The sequence below is a fragment of the Macrobrachium rosenbergii genome, chromosome 59 (genome assembly GCF_040412425.1).
Source record: "Macrobrachium rosenbergii isolate ZJJX-2024 chromosome 59, ASM4041242v1, whole genome shotgun sequence".
Classification (NCBI taxonomy): Eukaryota; Metazoa; Arthropoda; class Malacostraca; order Decapoda; family Palaemonidae; genus Macrobrachium; species Macrobrachium rosenbergii.
Window position 1 is genome coordinate 245,956 of NC_089799.1, and position 14,526 is coordinate 260,481.

The following is a 14,526-nucleotide window of genomic DNA, read 5'->3' on the forward strand; positions in this document are numbered from 1 at the left end:
CAGCGTTGCGTCTGATGCCGAGCCATATATTTCACTTCCATAATCAACAATAGACAGCACTGTTGCTTTATACAATAAAGTAAGGGTATGTCTATCGGCTCCCAAGTAGTGTTCGACAGTTTTTAATTAGGTTTAATGCTCTTTTACATTTTGATTTCATGTATGTTATGTGGGCTTTCCAGTTCAGGTGAGTATCAAATACTAATCCTAAAAATTTTGCTGTTTGGCCAATTGGTATACTATGGTTTCTGATTTTTAAGTCTATTTCTTCTCCTTTTTTCCATATTTTGTTTTTATAAAACATGATTGCTTGGGTTTTATCTATAGAAAATTTAAAGCCTACAGATAAAGCCCATTCATCTATTTTTACTATGCTTTTATTAATGATTCGTTCTGCATGTTTTATTCGAGATGCTGAATAATATATGGCAAAATCATCCATATACAGGTTACTTTTAATACCAGTAGGTAGATTTTTACTGATATCATTAATTGCTAACGTAAACAGTGTGCCACTAAGGACGCTTCCTGTGGAACACCATTTTCTAGAGGAAATGTTCTAGACAGAACATCATCAATTCTCACCTGAAAACTGCGATTTGTCAAAAAGTTTTGTATAAACCTAGGTAAATGTCCACATATGTTGTTGTTTTGTAAAGTTTTTAATATAGCATACCTCCATGTAGTGTCGTATGCTTTTTCAATGTCAAAAAAGACAGCTACAGTAATTTGTTTTCGTTCAAAACCTCGGCGTATATGGTCTTCTAAGTTACAGAGAGAATCTAATGTAGATCTGTTACACTGTGACCCGAACTGAGTGGGAGTTAAAATTTTATTTTCTCGTATGTGCCATGTTAGTCGAGCATTTACCATTTTCTCTATTAATTTGCACAAACAACTTGTTAAAGAAATTGGTCTGTAATTGCTTACATTACTGGGATCTTTTCCAGGTTTGGGGATTGGAATAATTATAGCTTTACGCCATTCATCAGGAAATAAATTTCTAAGCCATAAGTGGTTATAAAACTCTAACAAGTATGTCTTTGCCAAAGGTGCTAAATGGCATATCATTTCAAAACAAATATTGTCACCTCCAGGGCAGATTTATTGCTGTTCAACAGAGCAAATTCTAGCTCTTCCATACTAAATTTTCTATTATAATATATATCTTCTACTGTTTCAAAATTTATTGTTATTAATTCTATATTATTTTTCTTTGTGCGGAAATGCTCATCTAAATTTTTGTCGCTACTTACTTTTGCTAAATTTTCACCTATTACATTACTTATTTCTTTAAGATTAAGTATTCTTTTCCCATCTTTTATTATGGCATGTCTAGTGGTTTAACATGGGTACCATTTATTTTCCTGAATTTTTCCCATATTTTTTGTATGGGAGTATTTTTAGAGAGATCTGATACATATTTTTCCATGAAATGATTCTTCCTTGTATTACTTCTCTTTAAACTTTGCAGATATTTTATTATACAGAGGTTTTAATGTATCAATTTCTAATAATAATATAGTCAGTTTTTGTAACGTTCCTTCTAATATTGGTAATGTTTTGTTTAATTTACTGCATTTTCTATTCAAATTATTCAGTCGTCTTCCAATTTGGTGTTTTATTTTTATTAATTCTGTTAGTTTTTCAGACCACCATGGGACTTTGTGTTTTGTCAGATGAGATTTGGATTTTGGTATTGCTTTATCAGCAGCATTTGTAATGAAATCAACAAGAAATTCATTAGTTTCATTATGGTCTTTCAAATATTCAAATGGTGGGATATTCCTGGTGTGGAATTCATATTGTTCCCAATCTGCTTTATAAATGTTATATCGAGGGGCATGTTTGGTGGAGTTATTTTGTAATAAAGAAATTAATATGGGGAAATGATCACTTGTATGCAAGTCATCTACCGTATTCCAGTCCAATCTGTCTACTATGTCTGCTGTACATAGAGTTAGGTCAATTGAGGAATATGTTCCATGTGTTTTAGAAAAATATGTGCTGATTTCGTCATCATTTATACAGCACATGTCATATGAATCTATGAATTCCTCTATTTTAATTCCTGCTCTATTTGATTCTGTACAATTACAGTCCCACATTGGGTTGTGGGCATTAAAATCACCTACTATTAACGTTGGTTCCTTAGTATTATTAAGTAATTCTTTGATTTTGTCAACGTCATAATTTTTATTAGGTTGATTGTACAAATTATGAATTACATAATTATCGTTTTTTATTCGTATTCTAATACTCGACGTTTGCAGATCAGTAAATTTTACAGTTACTTTGTCATAATATACTTTGTTATGTACATATATAGCAGTACCTAAATTTCCCTCTTCGTCTCTTGATGCAGATGCTAAGGTATATTTACCTATCGTTAATATTGTTTTGTTGACATGTTGCAAACATAATATCATTGGTTCATATTCTTTAATAACCGTTGTATTTCTCCTAGGTGTAATCTGGTCTGTAGACCATTTACGTTCCATTGTATAATATAACTATTGAAAATATTTTTTATAGCGGTCGGGTTTTACTCTCTTTTTGTATTATCAATTTGGAATTTTTCTAATAATTTACTCACGACATTCATCTGTTTTTCCTTATAATAGACTAAGTGCTCAATGCACATGCACCCTTTTCATGGTTACTCAAATCTGTGTTTTCTTTTTTTTCTATATTTCATAAAATTTCTTATAATGTTTGTTAAACCATCTTTTGTTATGCTTTTGTTGTTATTGCATAATTCAATGAAACAATCATTACATCCACAAGTATTATCATTTGCTCTTGTACCAATTACTGGAGAAGGAGTAATCTCTTCTCCCTTGACATAATCATTATCATCTATGGTATGATTCTCTTTCACTTCTTCAGTCTTCTCGACATTTGCCTTCATAGGTTCTATTATTATTTTAGGAGATAAAGGTATATTCTTAGCTTGTTTTTGTTTTTGTTCCTTTTTCATCTCCTTTATCTTTGGTTTAACTGATGTTTCTCTAATAATAGTTGGTTTCTTCGTTTTGGGTGGTGTTCTCTCCAAAGGCCTTTTTTTATCTTTAATTTCTAGTCTATCTCTACCCTCTTTTGTCACTTTAGTAGCAGCATCTTCCTGTGTTTCTATTTGCATTAATATTTCAAATGAATTGGATAAAATATTATCCATCTCATTTGTACCTGTTTCTTTATTCTCTATTTTATTTTTTATTTCTAAATTATTAATTTTTTCTTGAGATTTACTTGTCTGTGTTCTGTTACTTCTATCTGTTTGCGTTTTTGCTTCATTTTTTGCTCTTGTTATTGAAGAATATGTGTGTTTCTTAGACGGATCCTGAATTCCTCTCACTTTTAATTCTAGCTTAGCCTCTCTTATAGACATCCCTGTTCGTTCTTGAAGTATCTTTAATTCCGTATTGTATATGTAATACATGCATTCTTTGGATCTTGCATGGTGATTTTGCCCACAGTTTACACACTTAGGTTCACTGCACTTCCACTGTGTGGTATGATCAGTAGATCCACAATAAGCGCATACCGTTTCATTTCGACAATTTTTGTATGTGTGCCCATACTTACTGCAATTTTGACACTGCAGTGGCTTTGGGACATAGGGTCTCAACTCTCTATTTTGGCCTAAAATTTTTATTTTTGAGGTAGATCTTCACCCTCAAATTTTATTTTTGCTATTTTTAATGTTTGTCTATTGCTGTTTTTACTTGGTACAGCATATACCTCTAATCTTGGACCTTTGGGTATCTTTTTTTGAGAGAGTCCAATAGCATTTTCTTATCGACTGGTTCGTTATTGTTTTCAGGAAGTACAATGGTACCCTGAATACTGTTCATAGTTTCGTGTTTTTTTACTTTAATGTTAATATTGTCTATTTTTCTCAAAGACAAATAATCCTCGGACTGACTTTTTGTTGTGGCTTCTATAAGCCAAGTTTTTTCCTTTACTTGTCTAAACGACATATCTGTCGTTGGATGTCTATTCAATAAAAAATTTTCTAGTTTTAGGGCTGAAATATTTTGGTCAGCTTCCATGGTTAGAAACCTTGACCAACTTCCACTCCCAAAGAGAGAGTCGAAGTGAGTCAAGGTTGGGTCAAGACGATATTTACTTCTTTTTGATTTATTGAGTACTGGAGTATAAGGTTCCAGTGTGATTACATTTGGATTCTTGTTTGTTTTTTCCAAGGAAAGGTTGTTACAGGAGGTTCCAGTGGTCGTCATCTGTGCCGAGTCACTACCATCAATGGGCCCAGGGGTACTCAAATCTTTAATTTCACTTACCATAAAGATTTGAGGGAGGGAAAAAAAAAAAAAAAAAAAAACCTGAAAACCTTAAAAAGATATCATCAGCCTTTCATGGAGTTCATTCCTCCACTAATGGCACAAGTGAGAACCGACTCCCAAATGTCCGCATCCCTACCCTACCCCAAAGGGGATGGCACAACATGATTAGAGTGGCTCAAGTGTAAGCCAACCCGCTTGATAGGACTGAGAGCATTACTAGAATACAATCATCCCCACCCTAATCACATTATGGGCAAACCGGACAGAATGCCGAGAGTCCTATTCCCAGAACTAGACCCCTGGAATCCGTGGTCCAGTCCCGAGAATAGTTCCGCCTGAAAACTCAGGTCCGAACATTATCGGGCAGTTGATGGTCCTGCCACGGTTCTCACTATTTAGCTTCGGATATAAACCCAATCCCAGCTATGATACCTTTTCCTATTTACCAGGTCCAAGAAATTTGTACGAAAGTGAAAATATCCACGCCATTTAAATCGAAAGGTTTGTAGGTGATCTGTCAGGGCCCGGGCCCTTATTCTTCGTAAGAACGAAGAAGAAAAGCCAGGGCCCCTTACCCCCTCACCACGTGAAGGAACCTACTTCGAGGGGTATGGGAGGAACAAGAAGAGTATAATATATGGGAGGTATAAGAAGAGTATATTTATATGGGAGGAACAAGAAGAGTATAATATATGGGAGGTATAAGAAGAGTATATTTATATGGGAGGAACAAGAAGAGTATAATATATGGGAGGAACAAGAAAAGTATATATATGGGAGGAAGAAGAAGAGTATATATATGGGAGGAACAAGAAGAGTATAATATATGGGAGGTATAAGAAGAGTATATTTATATGGGAGGAACAAGAAGAGTATAATATATGGGAGGTATAAGAAGAGTATATTTATATGGCAGGGACAAGAAGAGTATAATATAAGGGAGGTATAAGAAGAGTATATTTATATGGAAGGAACAAGAAGAGTATATATATGGGAGGTATAAGAAGAGTATATTTATATGGGAGGAACAAGAAGAGTATAATATATGGGAGGTATAAGAAGAGTATATTTATATGGGAGGAACAAGAAGAGTATAATATATAGCAGGTATAAGAAGAGTATATTTATATGGGAGGAACAAGAAGAGTATATATATGGGAGGTATAAGAAGAGTATATTTATATGGGAGGAACAAGAAGAGTATATATATGGGAGGTATAAGAAGAGTATATTTATATGGGAGGAACCAGAAGAGTATATATATATGGGAGGAATAAGAAGAGTATATATATGGGAGGTATAAGAAGAGTATATTTATATGGGAGGAACAAGAAGAGTATATATATGGGGAGGTATAAGAAGAGTATATTTATATGGGAGGAACAAGAAGAGTATAATATATGGGAGGTATAAGAAGAGTATATTTATATGGGAGGAACAAGAAGGAAATATATGAATAAGAAGAGTATATTTATATGGGGAGGAACAAGAAGAAGTATAATATATGGGAGGTATAAGAAGAGTATATTTATATGGGAGGAACAAGAAGAGTATATATATGGGAGGTATAAGAAGAGTATATTTATATGGGAGGAACAAGAAGAGTATAATATATGGGAGGTATAAGAAGAGTATATTTATATGGGAGGAACAAGAAGAGAGTATAATATATGGGAGGTATAAGAAGAGTATATTTATATGGGAGGAACAAGAAGAGTATAATATATGGGAGGTATAAGAAGAGTATATTTATATGGGAGGAACAAGAAGAGTATATATATATGGGAGGTATAAGAAGAGTATATTTATATGGGAGGAACAAGAAGAGTATAATATATGGGAGGTATAAGAAAGAGTATATTTATATGGCAGGAACAAGAAGAGTATATATATATGGGAGGTATAAGAAGAGTATATTTATATGGGAGGAACAAGAAGAGTATATATATGGAATAAGGTATAAGAATAAGAAGAGTATATTTATATGGGAGGAACAAGAAGATATATATGGGATATAAGAAGGAGGAACAAGAAGAGTATAATATATGGGAGGTATAAGAAGAGTATATTTATATGGGAGGAACAAGAAGAGTATAATATATGGGAGGTATAAGAAGAGTATATTTATATGGGAGGAACAAGAAGAGTATAATATATGGGAGGTATAAGAAGAGTATATTTATATGGGAGGAACAAGAAGAGTATATATATGGGAGGTATAAGAAAAGTATATTTATATGGGAGGAACAAGAAGAGTATAATATATGGGAGGTATAAGAAGAGTATATTTATATGGGAGGAACAAGAAGAGTATAATATATGGGAGGTATAAGAAGAGTATATTTATATGGGAGGAACAAGAAGAGTATATATATATGGGAGGTATAAGAAGAGTATATTTATATGGGGAACAAGAAGAGTATATATATGGGAGGTATAAGAAGAGTATATTTATATGGGAGGAACAAGAAGAGTATAATATATGGGAGGTATATATATGGGAGAAAGAAGAAGATATTATATGGGAGGAACAAGAAGAGTATAATATATGGGAGATATAAGAAGAGTATATTTATATGGTGACAAGAAGAGTATAATATATGGGAGGTATAAGAAGTATATTTATATGGGAGGAACAAGAAGAGTATATATATGGGAGGTATAAGAAAAGTATATTTATATGGCAGGGACAAGAAGAGTATAATATATGGGAGGTATAAGAAGAGTATATTTATATGGGAGGAACAAGAAGAGTATATATATGGGAGGAAGGGTATATTTATATGGAGGAACCAGAAGAGTATATATATATAGGAATAAGAAGAGTAACATATGGGAGGTATAAGAAGAGTATATTTTATATGGGAGGAACAAGAAGAGTATATATATGGAGAGTATATATATTTATATGGGAGGAACAAGAAGAGTATAATATATGGGAGTTATAAGAAGAGTATATTTATATGGGAGGAACAAGAAGAGTATAATATATGGGAGGTATAAGAAGAGTATATTTATATGGGAGGAACAAGAAGAGTATAATATAATGGAGGTATAAGAAGAGTATATTTATATGGGAGGAACAAGAAGAGTATATATATAGGTATAAGGAGTATATTTATATGGGAACAAGAAGAGTATAATATATGGGAGGTATAAGAAGAGTATATTTATATGGGAGGAACAAGAAGAGTATAATATATGGGAGGTATAAGAAGAGTATATTTATATGGGAGGAACAAGAAGAGTATAATATATGGGAGTATAAGAAGAGTATATTTATATGGGAGGAACAAGAAGAGTATATATATGGGAGGTATAAGAAGAGTATATTTATATGGGAGGAACAAGAAGAGTATAATATATGGGAGGAACAAGAAAGCGTATATATGGGAGGAAGAAGTATATTTATATGGGAGGAACAAGAAGAGTACAATATATGGGGAGAGATATAAGAAGAGTATATTTATATGGCAGTGACAAGAAGAGTATATATATGGGAGGTATAAGAAGAGTATATTTATATGGGAGGAACAAGAAGAGTATATATATGGAGGTATAAGAAAAGTATATTTATATGGCAGGAACAAGAAGAGTATAATATATGGGAGGTATAAGAAGAGTATATTTATATGGGAGGAACAAGAAGAGTATATATATGGGAGGTATAAGAAAAAGTATATTTATATGGGAGGAACAAGAAGAGTATAATATATGGGAGGTATAAGAAGAGTATATTTATATATGGGAGGAACAAGAAGAGTATATATATGGGAGGAACAAGAAGAGTATATTTATATGGGAGGAACAAGAAGAGTATATATTTATATAAGAAGAGGAAGGAAGAAGAGTATATATATGGGAGGTATAAGAAGAGTATATTTATATGGGAGGAATAAGAAGAGTATATATATGGGAGGAACAAGAAGAGTATATATATATGGGAGGAAGAAGAAGGAGTATATTTTATATGGGAGGAACAAGAAGAGTATATATATGGGAGGTATAAGGAGTATATTTATATGGGGAGGAACAAGAAGAGTATATATATGGGAGGTATAAGAAGAGTATATTTATATGGGAGGAACAAGAAGAGTATATATATGGGAGGTATAAGAAGAGTATATTTATATGGGAGGAACAAGAAGAGTATAATATATGGGAGGTATAAGAAGAGTATATTTATATGGGAGGAACAAGAAGAGTATAATATATGGGAGGTATAAGAAGAGTATATTTATATGGGAGGAACAAGAAGAGTATAATATATGGGAGGTATAAGAAGAGTATATTTATATGGGAGGAACAAGAAGAGTATAATATATGGGAGGTATAAGAAGAGTATATTTATATGGGAGGAACAAGAAGAGTATATATATGGGAGGTATAAGAAGAGTATATTTATATGGGAGGAACAAGAAGAGTATAATATATGGGAGGTATAAGAAGAGTATATTTATATGGGAGGAACAAGAAGAGTATAATATATGGGAGGTATAAGAAGAGTATATTTATATGGCAGGAACAAGAAGAGTATAATATATGGGAGGTATAAGAAGAGTATATTTATATGGGAGGAACAAGAAGAGTATATATATGGGAGGTATAAGAAGAGTATATTTATATGGGAGGAACAAGAAGAGTATAATATATGGGAGGAACAAGAAAAGTATATATATGGGAGGAAGAAGAAGAGTATATATATGGGAGGAACAAGAAGAGTATAATATATGGGAGATATAAGAAGAGTATATTTATATGGCAGTGACAAGAAGAGTATAATATATGGGAGGTATAAGAAGAGTATATTTATATGGGAGGAACAAGAAGAGTATATATATGGGAGGTATAAGAAAAGTATATTTATATGGCAGGGACAAGAAGAGTATAATATATGGGAGGTATAAGAAGAGTATATTTATATGGGAGGAACAAGAAGAGTATATATATGGGAGGTATAAGAAGAGTATATTTTTATATGGGAGGAACCAGAAGAGTATATATATATGGGAGGAATAAGAAGAGTATATATATGGGAGGTATAAGAAGAGTATATTTATATGGGAGGAACAAGAAGAGTATATATATGGGAGGTATAAGAAGAGTATATTTATATGGGAGGAACAAGAAGAGTATAATATATGGGGTATAATATGGGAGTATAAGAAGAGTATATTTATATGGGAGGAACAAGAAGAGTATAATATATGGGAGGTATAAGAAGAGTATATTTATATGGGAGGAACAAGAAGAGTATAATATATGGGAGGTATAAGAAGAGTATATTTATATGGGAGGAACAAAGAAGAGTATATATATGGGAGGTATAAGAAGAGTATATTTATATGGGAGGAACAAGAAGAGTATAATATATGGGAGGTATAAGAAGAGTATATTTATATGGAGGAACAAGAAGAGTATAATATATGGGGAGGTATAAGAAGAGTATATTTATATGGCAAGGAACAAGAAGAGGTATAATATATTTATATGGAGGAATAAGAAGAGAGTATATTTATATGGGAGGAACAAGAAGAGTATATATATGGGAGGTATAAGAAGAGTATATTTATATGGGAGGAACAAGAAGAGTATAATATATGGGAGGAACAAGAAAAGTATATATATGGGAGGAAGAAGAAGAGTATATATGTGGGAGGAACAATATGGGAGGTATAAGGAACAAGAAGAGTACAATATATGGGAGATATAAGAAGAGTATATTTATATGGCAGTGACAAGAAGAGTATAATATATGGGAGGTATAAGAAGAGTATATTTATATGGGAGGAACAAGAAGAGTATATATATGGGAGGTATAAGAAAAGTATATTTATATGGCAGGGACAAGAAGAGTATAATATATGGGAGGTATAAGAAGAGTATATTTATATGGGAGGAACAAGAAGAGTATATATATGGGAGGTATAAGAAAAGTATATTTATATGGGAGGAACAAGAAGAGTATAATATATGGGAGGTATAAGAAGAGTATATTTATATGGGAGGAACAAGAAGAGTATAATATATGGGAGGTATAAGAAGAGTATATTTATATGGGAGGAACAAGAAGAGTATATATATGGGAGGTATAAGAAGAGCATATTTATATGGGAGGAAGAAGAAGAGTATATATATGGGAGGTATAAGAAGAGTATATTTATATGGGAGGAACAAGAAGAGTATATATATGGGAGGAACAAGAAGAGTATATATATGGGAGGAAGAAGAAGAGTATATATATGGGAGGTATACGACGAGTATATATATGCAGGGTTGCCAACATCCAGAGAAACTTGTCGCTAGATTAGCCATAAAATGTTGCTAAAAAGTCGCTAAAATTTAACAGAAATTCTCCGAAAAAGTAGCTAAAAATAGAATCCTCTTTTTATCACGAACATGTTATTATTGAGGTAGGAGATGATAACCACATAATCATAAAGGATACACATACATTTTTCTTGACTGAAAATGATGAAGTACCCCAATAAATATTTCCATTGCCTTAATGATAATTTCTGAACTTTCACATCTCAAAACAGTACCGTAATCAGTGGGTATTCAGGCCAAGGAGATACTAGCAGCAGTACACACACATATACACCCAGATACGTATGTACGTACGTGTGTGTGTGTAAACATTATCTATCTATCTATCTATTATATACTCATATTCATATACAGAATATATATTCATTTATATATGTATATATATATATAATATATATATATATATATATATATATATATATATATATATATATATATATATATATATATATATATATATATATATATATATTGTCTACTGATATCATGCTCTGCATAACGCCATCAAAAGAAAAATTTTCATAATGCACATATACTTACAATTATTATATATGAAAGCCCTTGGCAATCTGCAAGCTTAATCAGATGGCCTCTCGATCAGATCCCAGTCCTCCTCATCCTCAATAGTGCAAAGGGAAGTAGACGCTTCTTGGGAAGGAGTATACTTCTTATAAGATTCAAGTGTTCCAATCCTCTTGATTACATCTGCAGATAATTTGTAGTTATGGCAACATTTGCCCACTCTGCGAAGTCCATATTTGACAGCTAGGACTGCTCTAAGATTTTCATCATTCATTCTATTACGTAACTTCTTTACGATGCTCATATGACTGAACACACGTTCAATGTCTGCATTCGAATGGGGCAAGGTAAAAAGTAAGTATCCCTTAGTTTTACCAGACCACTGAGGAAAGTACTGTTAGAGCAAGCTCACTGATATCTCGGTAGGGGTTTTCTCCTGTGGCATCACTGTAGTCTGCTACCTCTGCCCAAAGTTGAAATGCGTCATCAGCCTTTTTCCATACAGTGTGGTGTAATTTCCTTCACTGAAACTCTATGTGTGTTAGTACTTCTTCATTTTGCACAAACATCTTGGCCAAGTCCAATATTCCTGCCTTGACTGGTCGCAAACATTCAGGCAGGCGACTGCGAAGCTCTTTCACCAAGCCAACTATAGACTCAATGCACCTCTTACGAATTTCAGGCTCATCAGGAAATTTCTCTTCTTTCGTGTACTTCTCAAACTCAAAGCCCAAATAGGGGTTAGGATCCAAGAATCTCTGTATATCCTCGTCTTCATTAATCCTCCTTCCTGGAATTATCATCTTTGAAGACAAAGAGTCAATAAGTTGAACCAAAGGGTTCAGTAGTTTTGTGGGATCATTAATTTCAGCCTCGAATTTCTTGTTCACAAACTGGACCTCTCCAAGAATATACTTAAGAAATGTGAGGAACAAATAATTCTTCTTGTCACATAACATGGAATATAGCTGCTCTGCAGTGTAACATCTCTCTTCTCTTCTAGTGAGCTCAATAGGAAGTTTCAATTCATCCCATTGGTTTAACACTCGGACAATGGCAGCCTCAATTGACATCCAGCGTGTGTCACTTAGCTGTACTAACTTTATGGGTTTCATTCCGTCGTTAATTAAACCATACAGTTTTTTGAATTTCGCCAGCCTTAAAGGAGGATGTGAAAACCAATTATAGCATTCTCTGATTAAAAAGTCTAGGTGCCTGGGTAGATGTTTTTTTAGCAGCATGAGAAACTGCAAGCTTCAGTGAATGACAGACACATCGTATGAGTAATAGATGGGGGATCTCGGCTTTCAATTTCACATACACCCCGTTGTTAACTCCTGTCATCACCGATGCATTATCAGTTCCAATAGCAATGAGTTTTTGCAATTCCAGTCCATGATTACGCAGAGATTTCTTAAGGGTATCACAAATTGCATCTGCATTGCACTCACTGAGTTCAACCAAGTCTAAGAACGTTGTCACAAATGTTTTACTTAAATAAGACAAGTATCTTATGGCAATACCCAAGAGCTTGGTCACAGATATGTTATTGCTTTCGTCTATCAACAAGCTGAATTTTTTGCTGCCTATGTCATCCTTGAGTTCTTGTTCAAAATGCGGGGCTATCAAATTTCAAATCACTGCACTGCACTTTGATCTTTTTAACTTTAGATCTTTACAGCCCTTGCTATCACTAAAACACTCCTTACACATACCAGTCAGATGATCTACTACTCGTAAAGCACAATGTTCTGCAATGAACATAGCCATTTGTGCCTCTGACTTTTTGGAAGCACTATCAACTCTTTCGAATGACAATGGTCTCTGTCTTTCAGAGGAAAATGGCTCCTCCGCCCGTTTATGTTTTGCTGTGGCTCTGTGTTTGTCTAAATCACTCAGCTTTGCAGTCAGTGAGCAACTGCAGAACTTGCAATACGCCTTTGTATCATCGCCTTGTATTCTACTTAACCACTTGCTATATTTAGAGTCATTCAACCAATCCTGTCTAAAACGTTGGGTGTACTTCTTGCTCATTGTGACAGACAATTCACAGAAAGTTACACTCATAAAAGTTGGGAGGGAACTGAAACACAAACAACAACTACAAGCTCACAACAGCGGCCGCCGCTGTTGTGTCCTGTCCTGTACATGTTCACTGTACGACTCTACCACCCTCCAGCCTCCCCCTACCTCCTTACCCCTCAAACCCGATTGTAACAGTTTATTCGACTAGCAATATCACATTCTCAGTATTCATTTCCAAGTTGACTGTGATATTACAAAAGTAGTCAAAAACATCGTCAAACTTGATGAAAAGTAGCTAAAAAGTCGCTAAGTAGCTAAATTGAAAATCAGGTAGCTACAATAGTAAAAAGTAGCTAAATTAAGCAATTGGCAACCCTGTAATATATGGGAGGTATAAGAAGAGTATATATATGGGAGGTATAAGAAGAGTATATATATGGGATGTATAAGAAGAGTATATATATGGGAGAAATAAGTAGAATATATATATGGGAGGAATAAGAAGAGTATATATATGAGAGGTATAAGAAGAGTATATATATGGGATGTATAAGAAGAGTATATATATGGGAGGTATAAGAAGAGTATATATATGGGATGTATAAGAAGAGTATATATATGGGAGAAATAAGTAGAATATATATATGGGAGGAATAAGAAGAGTATATATATGAGAGGTATAAGAAGAGTATATATATGGGAGGTATAAGAAGAGTATATATATGGGATGTATAAGAAGAGTATATATATGGGAGAAATAAGAAGAATATATATATGGAGGAATAAGAAGATTATATATATGGGAGGTATAAGAAGAGTATATATATGGGAGGTATAAGAAGAGTATATATGTGGGATGTATAAGAAGAATATATATATGGGAGAAATAAGTAGAATATATATATGGGAGGAATAAGAAGAGTATATATATGAGAGGTATAAGAAGAGTCTATATATGGGAGGAATAAGAAGAGTATTTATATGGGAGGTATATGAAGAGTATATATCTGGGAGGAATAAGAAGAGTATATATATGGGAGGTATAAGAAGAGTATATATATGAGAGAAATAAGAAGAATATATATATGGGAGGAATAAGAAGATTATATATATGGGAGGAATAAGAAGAGTATATATATGAGAGGAATATGAAGAGTATATATATGGGAGGTATAAGAAGAGTATGTATATGCGAGGTATAAGAAGAGTATATATGCGAGGTATAAGAAGAGTATATATATGCGAGGTATAAGACGAATATATAAGGGAGATATAAGAAGAGTATATATATGGGAAGTATAATAAGAGTACATATATGGGAGGTATAAGAAGAGTATATATA